A 13717-nucleotide genomic window follows, 5' to 3' on the forward strand; every position below is an offset into this window, starting at 1 on the left:
GGCGTACCACAAGGATCATCACTCAGCCCCACCCTCTTCAACGTATACATGAGTCCCCTCGCATCCATCGCACGCCAACACAACCTCAACATCATCTCCTACGCAGACGACACCCAGCTGATCCTCTCCCTCACAAAAGACCCAAACACTGCCAAAACCAACCTACACGAAGGAATGAAAGAAGTAGCCGAGTGAATGAAGAACAGCAGTTTAAAACTAAACTCGGACAAAACAGAAGTCCTCATCTTAGGACCATCCCCCTCTGCCTGGGACGACTCATGGTGGCCACCGGCCCTCGGAACCGCACCCATACCTACAGATCATGCACGTAACCTGGGCTTCATCCTGGACTCCTCCCTCTCGATGACCAGACAAGTCAACGCCGTCTCATCATCTTGCTTCAACATCCTACGAATGCTCAAAAAAATCTTCCATTGGATCCCCACCGAAACAAGAAAGACGGTCACCCACGCACTGGTCACAAGCCGACTGGACTACGGAAACACCCTTTACGCCGGAACCACAGCCAAACTACAGAAAAAACTCCAACGCATCCAAAACGCCTCAGCCAGACTCATTTTGGACATTCCCCGACAAGCTCACATCTCCGACCACCTGAAAGACCTCCATTGGCTCCCTGTCAACAAGAGAATAACGTTCCGTCCCATCTCCGACCACCTGAAAGACCTCCATTGGCTCCCTGTCAACAAGAGAATAACGTTCCGTCCCCTCACCCACGCACACAAAGCCCTGTACGACCTAGGACCCGAATGCCTCAACACACGTCTATCCTTCTACACCGCCTCCCGCCAACTACGATCGTCCAATCAAGCCCTCGCCGCAGTTCCGCGCATCCACAAATCCACCATGGGGGGAGATCCTTCTCCTACTTAGCGGCTAAAACCTGGAATTCTCTCCCCACCCACCTCCGCCTCACTCAGAACCACCTCTCTTTCAGAAAGCAACTAAAAATCTGGATTTTCGATCAGTAAATTCACCTCCCTCGCTCAAGCGCCTTGAGACCCTCTGGGTGAGTAGAGCGCTATACAAATTTTTAACTTGAACTTGAACTTATGTTATTCCAATGCGCAGAGACTATTGGGAATATAGGAACTACACTACATGGCTCCCAACGTTTGGTAAGGCACTAATTTAACACTAGATACTAGAGTAACTCAGTCGTGCTTTTCACAGAGACCCCTTTATCCCGTTAAATACTCCAATAGACGTCTGGAGTGGGTTAGAGGATAAAATATCCGCCATAAACTGAGTAGGACGAAAAATCCTATGTATTAGTTTTGGTTTTGTTCAACGTTGAAGGATACAGTGTTCTAAAATATTGTGCACCTTATCTTTAGTTAATTGAAACTTGCTCTGCAAATACATTTCTTAAACAAAATGTCAGACGAAGACAATCCTGGGGGCAGTGGAACTGCAGTAAATGCAAACCAAGCAGGTTTTGACACTACAGTTTTCCGACATGACGACATGGATGCTATAAACATCCCGGAAAATGTGCGGAAAGCCATAGCTATAAAGCTTATAGAAAATGGCCTATCAGCTAGAGGTGGTTGAGTCATATTTGTCATAGAGGCACATGAATATCGGCAGACAGAGGTATTCTATTCATGGATTATCTTTCCACAAGCAAATCCAACAACACATGTGTTCCACTTCTATAAGATAGAGGAAGATCCAGCGGATTACGTTCCTTTCGAGGACATTGAAATTCCACTAACTTACCAAGAGCATCAGCTCTGGTTTAAAGGCGCCCGACAACATCAAAATCACATTACCAGGCTCGGTCCACTAGGTAGACCAGGAGCAACATGGCCGGTACTAGCCATCTATACACCACATCCTGCCATAGAACAAATGACAGGTCCAGAACTATTAGCTCATCTAAAACAATTCATTAAAATACATAGACAATTGGTACAATATGTCATGCGGACTTTAACAGTCCAACCTGCTGTAAGAATTCCCCAGCACACCCCTCATCAGGGGAACACAAACAAAATCACACCACAGACTATACAGTCAGTCATCGGTAAGTTGCCAGCAAAAAGGGAACAAATTCCATTCTGGTTAGGCCAGAAAATTACTCAAATAGAGGCAGTATTTCCCGATAGTACACCTCATGAGAAACACAGGATTCTAGCAATCTGTTTACCAATGGGGATTGCACCACAAGTGGAGGACTGTCACACTTGGGGTACAGTCTTTGCTTCAATCTACACAAAAACACATGGTGTCCCGTCTATGGCGGTGATACCAGACGTTCTGAGACAGATTCAAAATGAATACGGTCCAGAGCCAGCTTTGAATCTTGGTATGAAATTACTGAAAGAACTCAATATTACGGAGCAACCCTATGAACTTGCCAGAATTATTGAAAAATCTTATGAAGATCTAGAAAGAGATAGTTTGGGAGGGAAACCTGTAAAGCCCGAATTAACATAAAATCCTAAAAAAGTTTTTATCAAAAACAATCTAACTACTCCTAAAAAGAAATCGGAAAATAGTAGACAGTCACTTTCTAAAGAGAAGCGCTCTCAGTCAGAGGTAGATCTCCTCAAAAAGAGCACCTGAAAAGAGGTTTAACCTTAGAAATAGGGATAATTTAAGAAAACCTGATAGATATCAAGATACTGATACATGATCCTCTCGTACCTTTCAGACTTCCTCACAGAAATCTGAAAGAAGAGGACGATTAGAACACAAAGATGAACGCGTGAAGTCCAAAGACGATCAACAAGTTCCAAAAAATGTGAAAACTCAATTCTCCAAAAAGAAGGTAGCAAGTATTAAAATCAGACATGCCGAGGATCTTGAGGACACAACTCAAGAACAGGGAGTGGGCCCAGATAATGCTGGACAGCGCAGCAGAGGTCACCATAGCTCGCAGGATCCTGAAAGATCCTCTGGAGACAGTGGATCTGTATGATTGCATTCAGGTTGAACCTGCCGACACCAGGGTTAATGTACCCCATAAGTTATATGAAGTAACACTCCGGATAGAGGGGGACATAACTAGAAAAATAAAAGCACTCTTTTGGGAAAAACTATCTAAGGGTTATGACATCCTTCTGGCTGAAAAAGACTGGCCACCTGAATTTGTCAGGGAGTGCCCACATGACGAAGAGATCATTATGCCAGCCTTCTCAAATCATATTCTGATTCATAAAAAATACACCTATGCCAGAAAATGGGCTATGGCCCTGGCTCCAGCATTATATAAAAATCATGTGGGATGGGATTAGGACTCTCCTCACCATAAAATCCAGTTAAAAAAACTCAACCTACTGCGCAGAGGCAGTACCCAGTAAAGCAGGAAGCTAAGAAACAAGTCAGGGAGATCTTAGATTAACTTGAATACCAGGGGGTGATTGAAACATGCATCTCGTCCATGAACAATCCTTTGTTTCCTGTCTCCAAACCAGACGAATCATATCGTCTAGTTTTGGATTACAGAAATTTAAGCTCTTGTTGCAAAACTATTGCAGTACAAAATGCACACAGTGCAGCACTGATGAATAACATCGTTCGCAAAAAATACAAAACGACATTAGACATTTCAAACGGTTTCTTCTGTCAAAATATCGCACCAGAAAGCAGGTATTTGACTGCTTTCTCAATAATGGGGACACAGCGTCAATTTTGCCGTTTCCACCAAGGATTCAGGAATAGTCCAGGGTTATTTTCAGCCAGAGTAACAGAGTTACTAAAAACGTATGATGATGAGGCATTATTTTATGTCGATGACATCTACCTTACATGTGATGATTTGGACAGGCACTTGGATAGGGTGAACACAATAATACTTGGATTCGCCTCTGAAGGGTATAAAATCAACTATAAAAATCAAGAATTGCCCACCTCAACGTCCTATTCTTGGGATACGAACTTTCAAGTGAAGGCAAAAGCCTGGCAGCCAACTTTTTAGAAAAACGGCGCTGCTCCAACCTCCAAAAACGCTGAAAAACTTAGTCAATTCTAGGATTCCTAAACTTTGGAAGAACTTACATTCTGAATTACGCAGAAAGGGTTAAGCCTCTCTACACACTAATCAAACCTGATTTCAAACCTACTAATTGGACTCAAAAACACACAGAAATTTTGCGTTCAGTACAAACAGACATATTGGCAACAACACACTTACAAACACACGACAATGTACGCAACCTTGTAATCCGAATCACCCCAGGGGGATGCGGATTCACATACCTAACCTTTAATGAAGGTGAAAAGGTACCAATTACTTTACAAGTCACACTTGTGCACACAAGCTGAAATGAAATTCACTTCAACAGAAAAAATTCTGACAGCGGTTCAAACTGCAGTAGCAAAGGAGAGAGCCCTCACACAGGGTAAATGCATTAAAGTTGTTACACCTGTACCCGCCTTAGAGGCAGTTACGAAGGCAAGCATTCCAAATGCAAAACCTCTACATCCAAGAGGGATACAATGGGTTAATTCTCTTGCTGCAACAGAAGTTGAATACGTTTTTGACCCTTACTTGAAAAAACAAGAATTTCTCCAATACGAACAAGAATTTCCTCTGCCTACTGAAATTCTACCTCTAGAACATTACGGCTGTATAAAATATACAGACGGATCAGCACAGCCCGCAATTGGGGGTAAACAAGATTGTAGTGCAGCGTGCGCGATTGTTAAAAGATCGCTGGCGCGATGGAAAATTCCAACCCATGGTCACAAAAACTCAATCTCTAGGAGACTGTACAGCTCAGCGAGCTGAACTACAGGCTATCAAGATGGCGCTTGAAAATACGGATCGCGAATTCCCCACACTTATAGTGTGCGATTCGTATTACTGCGTCCAGTCTTACAATGAATATCTGCAGAACTTGGTCAAAATGGTTTTAAAGACGCAAAAGGTGGCACAATCAAGCATAAAATGCTTTGGGAACAAGTAGTTCTTTTACAGAAAGAACTACAAAAGACTCACGTGATCCAAACACTGAGTCATCAGCGTGATGGCGTTCACGTTGAAGGGAATTCATTGGCTGATGAAGCAGCGAAGGCAGCTGTGCAAACGGCTTCTGTAGCTGCAATTACTTGTTCGAAAACAAAAATAGACAGCAAATAATGCAAGCAGTCACTGCTTCAATAAAAGACAGTGGTAAAACACTACCAAAAGGCTATCCACTCAAGTACTCATATATAACTGATGCAAATAATGTTCCGTTTGCTCGAATCCCTGGAGTGGGGGATAGAGCAATCCCAAACATGGAACACAGGTTAGGACTAATTTTAGCAGCACATGAAGGGCTTGCCTCTGCATACGCAGGTATTTCCGCCACAGTTTCATTATTAAAACAGCGATACTGGTGGCCACGCATGAGGAAACAAACCAGAAACTATGTTTTGGAATATGAAATCTGCCAGAAAATGAAAGTTTCAACAGTGAAACGCCCGGCGCAGACACCCCTTTTGATTTCCGATAAACCACTAGCGTGTGTTTACCTGGACCACTGTGGTACCAAAGGGATGGCAACTATAAATATATCATGGTAGCAATGGATTCATGCACAAGATTAATTTGGATGTGGCCTCAGTGCTCGGCTAACGCCCGAACTGTTATAAAAGATTTGCGAGTTTTTATCGGCACATACGGAATCGGCACGCTACATTCTGACCAGGGTCCTGCGTTTAGCTCTTGGGCTTACAAGGAGGCCATGGCCAGCTTGGGCGTTGCATTGCGATTTTCGAGTCCATTCCATCCTGAGGGAAATTCGGTTATAGAGAGAAAAAAACGTGACATAAAGCAATCTATAACAGCTACGGTATTAGGTTCGGGTGATAGGTGGGTCAAACATTTAATAAATAGCCAACGTAGTCTTAATAACCTGCCAAGAAATTCTCTCGGTGGAATCACTCCATATGAACTCCTTTTTGGTACTAGAATGTTGGTTGAAGACCTCGATCGTCACACTTCAGTGGTGGAACAAAAACGACTTGATATCAAAGATCGTTTGGCTGTTTTACAGGACTTAAATGAAACAAGAAGAAGTTTAAGCAACACCAATAAAAAGCCAACGACCACTGTAGAAAAACCACCTGTCCCATTAAGACCTGTCTGTATTCCAAAGATTGGGGATCTGGTCAGGGAGAAAATAGCGGACAAGAAGGACTTTGGGCCTTCTTACAGAAAACCAGTACCTGCACTAGCAATCCACGGATCAAGAACAGTGCTACTGCCGCCCCTTGCTGGAAGAAAGGAGAACCGGTCTGTATCAATTGACCTGGTAAAACCACACCATGTGGCCGATAATAAGTAGTAGGCCCAGTGGGCTCCCAAGATGTAGCAGACGACCAAATCTTGCTACTATCCAATAGGTTCAAACTGAAAGACTCATCACCTTTGAAGATTCTAAAAAAGGACTATGCAGCAAAGGCATGGAACTTGTGCCTCTTGAAACCTAAACAGTTCGTCAAGAAACTCCGGTCTACAATGAAGTAGCATCTGACTATACAAACATGTCAAGGGAACAGGCAACTCCAGCGATTTCAAAGAATCCGGATACAATACCAACTATTGACAAAACTGCCTCTGGCTATTTTATCAACTTTGATAACTTTTCTGAGGATCCCAGTGAACCTGAAACTACGCCAGCAAATAAAACTTTCAAGGAAATATTAACAGAACTTGGTCAAGAGCTTGCAAAAACATATCCGGTTTCACCATGGGTTGAATTTTGGATTGGATTAGGTGTATTTTATCTACTGCTATGGCTCATTCTTGTTTTAAGTTTGGGAAAGCTGATAGATGGAAAACACATTAAAATGGACACAGCAAGTAAGAACATCGACTTGCTTCTGAAGCCACACAAATCATCTCATTGTGATCAACGAGACCTGTCATCAGTTAACATCACAGCGGTTCCTCTACCTGGTGGAATAGCTTGGATACAACTGATTATGACATTTATGGCCCTGTCGAGCTGCTGAAAATTCCACACCAATTTAAGGTTTCCTTGAGTGATTTTGTTTCACCCACCACATTTTCTAATGATTGGGACTTTGAAACTGTTAATAACATGATGGCAGACTTAGAAATGTCAGCAAAATTTACAAAACATGAATACTTAGAAGGTTCATCAAATTATGAAGAAATGTATTGTTTTAATCATTTTGGTCACCATTACTTGCACAAATCTGCAAACCCTAGAAATGTTTTAACTTATAATCAATAGGAACATTGTCCAACACCTCCAAAAGGTAGTTCTAAAACATTTTTAGGAAAATTTCCATATTTTACGGGTTTTAATGTTACAAACCCAGAAAGTTTTTACTTTAAAAATGTTAATAAGACAGGCATGAAAAGTATGTTGACAAATACTAAACAAATGTATTCTGCTGCCTTTTATGCTCAATTGTCCACCTTGGGCTTTGACTTTTGGAAAGACAACATTGAGACAAAAACTGTTTGGGGGCACAAAAGACTGGCAGGTACAAGGTTTAGAAGCATTGTTCAGAGCCTGCATCATCCCAGAACAAATACTGTTCTTAAATGAAACTGTTCAACAGACATCTTGTCTTGGCCTGGCTACAATAAAAGATTTAAACAAACCGTCCATACCTAAGCCCACACCTAATAGTAATTTAACTTCAGGTGAAGAGGTAGACGTAAATTATATTTTTCTATAAAACAGAACACATCCTGAATGGAAAAAATGGTAATCTGGCCCACAGACACGAATAACTGTCAAGATAGATTCCTGAACAAGACACAAAGGTTCACAGTAACTCGGCCAGATCCAAGATATATCCAAAGACAACATCCAGGGATAATAACAACTTATAGTGTAGGAAAACTATGCCTTGAGTGGTTACAGAGATCCACACTTCCAGAAATAAAACAACACTTATCTTTGCTTAAAGATGGCGTTGATTTATGAGAATTCTTACTGGGACCTAGTAATCCACGTCATAAACGTTTCATATACGCCGGTATATACGCTGCATACAATGAAGCATGGAAAGTCACGCAAATGGAAACAGCTGAAAGAATACGAGAAATTGATCGTATTAATTTAGAGAAATCACTCTCTGTAGTTGACAATGGGTTAACAACTCTGTCGTCCAGAATATATTCTTTGGACAGCATTGTCTCCTCTGCCATTGACATAATGGAACAGGACTTACTAATGTTACAACATGACCAGTCTCAATTACATTCTATAATGCTGTTAGGCTGGACGCTGCAAACCCTTCGTTCTGGCTATGTGCCTTGGCGTTTAATCAACACCACGTCATTGTTTACTGTGTTTAACCTTACAGATAAACAAATCTCGTTGGCACAGAGGGGAGCAGACTATACGGTACTGAGCATAGAAAAACTGGAGAGATTACCTTTGACCTTGTCTGAGAAACCTTCGGTTGAATGGATAATACATGGCACCATCATGATACAGTGACGATTTTCCAGTTTCAGTATTGCTTAAAACACATACCAGCAGGCCTGTATGAAAGGTTGGGTAAAGAATACATTAAGTCGACCTGGGATTTACCATACACACACAAATGTTGGAGTGGGGGAAAGGAGGTATTTCTTAGTGGTAAAAATTGTGAAAACTCACTAAGCAGTACATTATTATGTCAAGGTATTAATTTACACGGAGCCTGCGAGTGTTCTTCCAATAACCTTTCTTGCCACTTGCAGGGTTCGCCCACAGAGGTGATAGATCCCATTTTTAGGCAGCTTTCCAATGGTAGCTACATTATGTTAAATGATCACAGCTGTTGTGGAATGATGCCAGGAATAGGCTATCTGGTTAGTGTGTCAGCCAAGGTCACTTGTTGTATGCAAGTATTGTTCCCTAAAAGCAAGACAGACGGGGAGTCGCCGCTATGGCCTTCACTGAACATCTCTTCTATACGAATTGATACTTTAAGCAGAATGAAAGCCATTCTTTTGCAAAAAACGGTGCCACTGACCTCGTCCAGAGAGACCCATGATCTGCAAGTTGCAAGGTCCTCTGCAGAGATACATGCATTATTATCAACAAACTGCCCAATACATTTCGCAGAAATGTTAGGTCGTATCTTTAACATGTCTGATACCAGCGGTATTGCACATGTATTTAAGACGATATTTGGGACTGTTAGCACCCTTTGAAGCAGTCCTGGGCATTTTTCCTGACTTCGTACACTCTGTGTTCGGCGGCCTACCTCTCATTTTGGGACTCGTAGCAGGGATCTTATTTTTATGCCTCCTGCTCCGTTATGGCAAATCCGGCCACCAGCGATACCCAAGTCAGCATGGAGAATGCGCTCCAGCATTGTGACAGAATAACACAGATCCTTGGCTTGGCTCGTTTGAGGGATCTGAATACCACATGGTTCCTGTCATTCAGACCAATCTGGCGAGATTGAATCTTACCTGTTCTATGATGCCTGCTTTGTGGAGAGGAATGCGTGTTAGATATCTGTCTAACACTACCATCGGCTATGCCAACGGATGTTGACGCATTACTGGGTCCGGAAACGGCTCATGTGTTGTGTTGCACCCCAACGGCTACCAATCCTGATGACGACATTCATTGAGATCTCACCGGCAAATTCAACTTGGTGAGATACGCGGACCAACAGGCACACAGGTACCATCTGCTATGAACAGTGCTAATGCGGCTGACGGCGATGCTTCACATCTGTGTACAACTGACCTTCTTAATGAAGTAGTTGAACGTTCATCTACTGTGGTAGACGATTTCTTTGCCAGCCTTGACGACTTAATGTTTTCTCCTGACACCGAGAATAACTTTTGAAATTAGCACACAGCATTCTTTCGAACTCTGAAATTCGACCTTCACTTTTTTCAAAACAAAAACTTCCAAGTTTGGAACTCTATTTCACTACAATTTAATTTGACTTTCTCCAAAACAGACTGAACTTTGGCACAAAGCATTCTGCTTAAAGTAGAACTATTCTTAGAGAACAAGAATTCTTTGACTACTTCCTAGAAACAATATTGACCTAATGCACAAATAGAAATAACTTGTACATTCTGCTATGGGATGGTCTCAACCTTTTTTCTGTATCTAGAGCCATTTCATAAATGTAAATTTTGTGATTCATTTGGTTAGCATTGCTAATATCATTTCATATGCTTACAATTAAATCATTGCCCTTAGATGCATATTGTACAAATGGTAATTTTGTGTACGACCATTTTTTACATTTATTTTATGTATTTTTATGGTGGGATTGTACGAACTAATGCTCTAGCTTTTATGTTTGGAACTTAATCAAAGATGAACATGATAACGTGGAGTGGGTGTTGTGAACCATTTTTTAGGAAACGTTTGTACATTTCCCGATTCATGCCCTTATATAGGTATAAATCACTATGTCCTTATATAGGCATTAGAATCATAACCATATTCAGTCATAGCTCATGCAGTCCAAATACGACAGGGCTACTTCCACTACTTCCGAAAATCTACAACGATTTCTTGGAAAACTCGGCTTCAGCAGCTAGGGACTTTCCCTTGCTCGAGAACTGACTTATTCCAAGAACTCATGGAGTTTTCAAAGAACTGAGAGTCTTTAATGACGTTATTATGCCCACCTTTACGTCAAACTCCACAACTTCAAGGTATAAATATGCCCACACTTGCCTTAGCAAACACACAGTGTTTTGGAGCAGTTTGACTATCTACTTGCTCGACGCGCCCTGCTACTGGAAGCGGACCCTCCAGCAGACGCACTGAGAGAGACGCTGTCTTTTTCTCCTGCCGAGAAATCCAGCTCCAGTGTTTCCAAGCTACCCTTGCGGGTCGTTGGGAAATCGAGTCCTAACCCTTACCTTCGTTCCAAACTAAGGTACGGAGCTGATTAGACCCTAAGAGAAATCTTGGACAGTTTCTTGGCAAAAGAATACTACATTTATGCTACACCTCACTTACTTCTTCCCTCGTACCAAGCTTAGGTTAGTTACATCGGGGTAGGCGTATTTTAGAAGCACCAGTTGAGTACTTTTAGCCTCTGTTATTTATGTATGTATTTATCTATGGTTTAGGCACCATACAATGCTCTTACAGTATTCATTTATTCTACTCTTTATACTATATGCATTATATTTTCCAACCAGTTTTACGATTGTAGCAGTTCATTTCTTATGCTTGAGAAAGAAGACTGTTCCATAAATACTTTTATTGAAAACACCAGTCTCTCCATTTCTCTGCACCTCTGGTGAAACGAAGCATGCACGATTGACTGAGTAAAATATCTATTGACTCTGATGATCAGTTTTATCTTGGGGAAACAAAGTTGTCATGTTTATACGGTTGTCAGAAACTAATCCCTTCTCGTTCATTCGAGAAAGTTTCTAGTGACCTCTGAGCTAGCTGGCACTCACAATTAAGTCTAATATATTCGATAGAGACCTAGTAGACCTCAGTCCTACATCACATCTTTAGGATATGGTATTCCAATGCGCAGAGCCTATTGGGCATATAGGAACTACACTACACTGCACTACCCTCCCTATGACAGAAGGAAGAAATGCTTTCAGTGCAAGCCTGATCGCCTGAAGCTCCAACAGGTTGATGTAGAGCTGGGACTCCGCCGGAGACCAGAGGCCTCTGATCTCTGCCTCCCCATGTGGCCGCCCCATCCCAGAAGGGACGCGTCCGTCACCACTGTGTTTTCCGGTTGAGGAAGGGAGAGGGATCTGCTATTGACCCAAACGGATTCGTGAGCCACCACTGCAACTGTCTTGCAGTGCCCTCCGAGATCGGACAGGTTGCCTTGGTGCTGTGCCCACTGGAACTTCAGGTCCCACTGCAGAGCCCGCATATGCCATCTGGCATGATCCACCAGCAGGATGCAGGAGGCCATCAGACCCAGCAGCCGAAGCGTCATCCTGACCGAAACACGGTACAGAGGCTGAAAGATCGGAATCATAGCCTGTATGTTCCGCACTTGCTGCTCGGGAGGATAAACCCGAGACTGCGCCGAGTCCAGAACCGCCCCGATGAAAAGGAGCTTCTGGGAGGGAATCAGGTGCGACTTCGGCACATTGATGGAGAACCCCAGCAAATGCAAGAGGTCGGCCGTAGTCTGGATGTGGGAGACAACTGCCTGAGTGAGCCCGCCTTCAACAGCCAGTCGTCGAGATAGGGGAAGACTGAAACCCCATATCTGCGCAGATGAGCTGCGAACACCACCATCACTTTCATGAACACCCGGGGGGCGCTGGTGAGGCCGAAGGGGAGCACGGTGAACTGAAAATGCTCGTGGCCTACCGTGAATCGCAGGTAGCATCTGTCGGCAGGCAGGACGGGGATATGAAAATAGGCGTCCTGCAAGTCCAACGCCACCATCCAGTCTTGCGTACCTAGAGCAGACAAGACCTGAGCAAGCGCCAGCATCTTGAACTTCTCCTTTCGAAGGAAGCGATTGACTTTCTGAAGTTCTAAGATAGGACACAGGTCCTTGTCCTTCTTCGGGACCAGAAAGTAGTAGGAATAACAACCACGACCTACTTCTGGCGTCTGAAAGCGATCGATGGTCCCCTTGGCCAAGAGGGCTGCAACTTTCTGCTGGAGAAGCTCCACATGATCCCCTGACATGCGGTGACACTGAGGTGGCATAGCTGAAGGGGTTGCCTCGAAGGGGAGGGAGTAGAACCTTCTGACAATTTGCAGCACCCACTTGTCCGAAGTGATGTTGCGCCAATGGTGGAGATGATGGCATATTCGTCCACCCACTGGCGTCTGATGGGCCTGACAGGTCGGACTAGGAGGGCTTGGAAGCTGATGCTGCAGGGGTGGAGATGGGCTGGCCCGCCCGCTGGCCCCCTGAACCGCCTCGACGGGTCCCACATCCGCGGCCACAATGAGGTTGTTGCTGCTGTGGCCTGTGGCTCATCAAACGCTATGGGGCACCCCTTCCATGGCCACAAAAGGAGCGAAAAGCAGAAGGCGGAGGAGGCAGAGCGTCCGACAGGCACCAGGACTTGGCCGTAGCCCGGGAGTCCTTGAAGCGCTCCAACGCACTGTCTGCCTTGTTGCGTATATGGCGAATGCCATATAAGGGCATGTCCTTCAAGGTGTTCTGGACATCCCCTGAGAAGCCAGTAGTCCTCAACCAAGCGTGGCGCCGAAGCGCCACCGTCGTGAAAATCGACCTAGCCAGTGAGTCGGCCGTATCCAGCCCACAATGTATAGTGAACTTCGCTGCATCTCTCCCGGCCGCAATCGCCTGGGAAAGAACTGTCTGGGAAGTTGGGCAGCACCTGCGCAACCGTTTCCCACAGAGAGTGGGTATGACGGCCCAAGAGGCATGCGGTGTTTACTGACTGCAGCCCTAAGCTGGCAGATGAAAACAGTTTCTTACCAAACTGATCCAGCTTCTTGGATTCCCTATTCGGAGGTGCGGTAGGGAATGCACTCTGGGAAGCGGAGGCTTGGACAACCAAGCTCTCAGGGGTGGGGTGTTGGGTAAGGAAGAGGGGGCCGCCCAGAGCCGGGTGATGGCGTCGAGCCACGTTCCTATCCACAGGAGCCCCTGTGTTGGGCCTGGACCAGGTGCCCAAAAGAACGTCTGTCAGTGCTTCATTAAAAGGTAGCAAGGGCTCCGAAGAGGTAGCCGCCAGTTGGAGCACTTCTGTCAGGAGGTTAGTCCCGACGGCCACTGTAGGGAGTTTGAGGTAGAGAGCCTCAGCTGCCCTACTTAACACCACTGCGTA

At 44.3% G+C, this 13717-nt stretch overlaps 1 protein-coding gene across 3 annotated transcripts in view; it reads right to left on the minus strand.

Moving 5' to 3' along the window:
• NRG4 (neuregulin 4) overlaps window positions 1-13717 on the minus strand; it is a 210993-nt gene that overhangs the window by 18737 nt on the left and 178539 nt on the right. The window contains exon 6 of one of the 3 annotated variants that reach the window (XM_086959358.1): window positions 8376-8485. The exons of the other annotated variants lie outside the window; for them this stretch is intronic. The gene's annotated coding sequence lies outside the window, so the exon portion shown is untranslated. Of the gene's footprint in view, window positions 1-8375; window positions 8486-13717 lie in introns of those variants that run through there. 3 annotated transcript variants of the gene reach the window in all.

This window comes from Lissotriton vulgaris, chromosome 2_2 (genome assembly GCF_964263255.1).
Source record: "Lissotriton vulgaris chromosome 2_2, aLisVul1.2, whole genome shotgun sequence".
Taxonomy (NCBI): Eukaryota; Metazoa; Chordata; class Amphibia; order Caudata; family Salamandridae; genus Lissotriton; species Lissotriton vulgaris.